We start from the raw sequence: 2,618 nt of genomic DNA, 5'->3' as shown, positions 1-2,618 counted from the left end.
TATTTCCATCAGTCCAGAAAGTACCACCTCTAGCCCCTTTGCAATTTCCCCACCCACCACCATACAAATTACTTTCAACTGCTAAAAAAAAAAAAATCTGAATAAACTAGGACTTGATAGTGGAAGCCCTTCAAAACAGCCACCCAGACAGCCATCTATTTATTCCCATATTAATTCATCCTTTCTTTCAATATTTACTAAGCCTCTTCTTTGTGACAGAGTTGTCTCAGATGTGAGAATTCAGCAATGAATCAAACAAATCTCTCTGCTTTACTCTCTAAAGAGATAGAGACGCAATAAATTAGAAATAAATAACAATATCCCACAGTAACAATGCACAGTTGGGGGGAATTATCAGTTGAAGGGAGTACTATTACAGATAGGTTACATGCATATAAAGGGACATCAAAATGGCCAAAACTCAAAGTGTGATACAGTAACTCCTTGACAGCTAAGCAGTAAAAACTTCAGAGTACAGAAAACAAGGCTTTGTAAAGAATCACTATTATATCTGAAACAAGAATGTCTTACGTTAAAAAAATTACCCAATTCTCTTTCTTTTGGGCCTTCTGACTCTGGCATCTGACCAACTACTTCAATCTCCATTTTTTTAAATCTGATTTCTCCTTCATTTTTAATGATTTTTTCTTCCCTGATAGCCCATAGTCTGGTAGCCAAACATATTAGTCAAGAAACTAAGACACATAATTTGGATACACTAGGACCATCTTCTGAGGAAGTCCTGATGTAAAGGAGAGCCCTGAAGTGAAGAAATCTCCTGGGTAACTTTAAAAAGCAGTCTCACCTATATGATTTCCTCTACCAATCCTTTATTTATTCTGCCCTTATTTATTAAAAGAGAGAAAAAGAAAACTGAGGTATTAAACCCTCAAAAAAAAAAAAAAAACCATGAAGAATTACTGAAAGCAAAGCAGTGGACTTCACAGAGGCTTTTTATTTTAAAAGAAAACAACTGGTTCTTATGCCTCAGGACAGGAACCAAAAGTCTTCTAATTAGACACACAGCAACTTCTCTTTGCTTGGCCTTCTATCTTCTGAAACGAGCCAAGTTATGCAGTTACGACATTCCAGAAGCTAAAAAGCAAATCAGGCAGAACAAAAATGAGGACACTGCACATATGCCAGCTAAAAGGCATGGGCAGGGGTCAGATCAATGCTTTCTAAAGTCCTTGGGTTTCTTTAGTTTGGAAACAAAATAATTCAATGTGCTGGGTGCCTCCCCCCGCCAAATATGCCACTTCAGCTCCCTCTACTAACCTTACTAAAATTTCCTTCTTTTTAGAAAGAGGAACCAAGACAGAAAAAAAAAATTTTTAATCATGATGTAACATTAAGACAGCAGAATGACTTTAAGTGGGGGATTTAGAGACTTATATACCTAGAACAAGGATAGCAAATTAAAATGCCCACAGACAAGTAATAAAGTAATATAAAAGTGTAAGATAAGTGTCAACTAACACTGCTCCACGTCAGGGATACACGTCAGGCTGTGGTGAGGTCTGTGACAAACTGGAGAGGACGTGCCCCAACTACAAAAAATAGCTGCTGCAAAGCCAAAACACAGGTCCATGGCTGCCAGATCTGATTTTTCAAAAGCAGCCTGAATCCAGATTTTTATGTGAAATCTCCCTAATTTTTTAATGTTGACAACTAATTCAAATTTACAACACTCTATGAGCCAAACAAAACACATCTGCAAGCTTTCAGTCCATGAGCCTTCAGTTTTCAGCCTCTGTCATAAAAAGAAAAATACCTGGTTCTTTGAGTGGGAGAGCTCTTTGAGACAGAAAGCACACCCTATGCTTCCAATAACACACTATCATCTGAAAATACATTACAAAATATGCCTATACATCTGAAACCCCTAATTGTTGAAGGAAAGCAAGAAATTATCCTACTCTTCACACACTAAAGGTGCTCCATTTCTTCTACCAAACTAGGAACTGTAAACAAAACCCAATGGAAGAAAACATTGGGAAGTATTTTTGTGAAACTGAGTTCACTAACATTCAGCTTCCACAGTATGTACATCAGCGCAGACTTCTAGACAAAAAGAAACTAAAAGATGAGTTCTATGGCACAGCACTTAATCTTGATTTAAAAAAAGTTCCCTGCAAGACTAATAAAAGAAAGTTAATCTTTTAGAAAGGGTACCCATGACTCTTACTCTCCTTACTTTATGGGTTATAAACCTACAGTACAGCTCTTATAGCAGTGGTTCTTAACACTTTGATACTAAGGAACATGACAGAAGGTAACAATCCTTTCAGAATATGCACTCTCTCACAAAAATTTTACAGAACCCATGAGCTCCCTATAGTCCACAGACCACAGATTAAGAACAGAGAACATTAAACCTACGCAATCTCCAAACCCTGTTTCTTCTCATGGATACATCTCTACTCCATCAATCTACTTCAGGCATCCACCATCACCAGCCTGGACTAGTACAATGGCCTCTTAATTGATATCCACAATTGATATCAATTAATTGATAACCACAATCTATTTTCCACACCTCTGCGAAAGTGATTTTAAAATATAAATCAGACGGCAATCCCTCCCATCCACCAGAAGGCTTCAAGGGCTTCCTCAAA

Source organism: Pteropus vampyrus, unplaced genomic scaffold (assembly GCF_000151845.1).
Source record: "Pteropus vampyrus isolate Shadow unplaced genomic scaffold, Pvam_2.0 Scaffold36, whole genome shotgun sequence".
Taxonomy (NCBI): Eukaryota; Metazoa; Chordata; class Mammalia; order Chiroptera; family Pteropodidae; genus Pteropus; species Pteropus vampyrus.
This window is presented reverse-complemented; position numbering follows the sequence as displayed.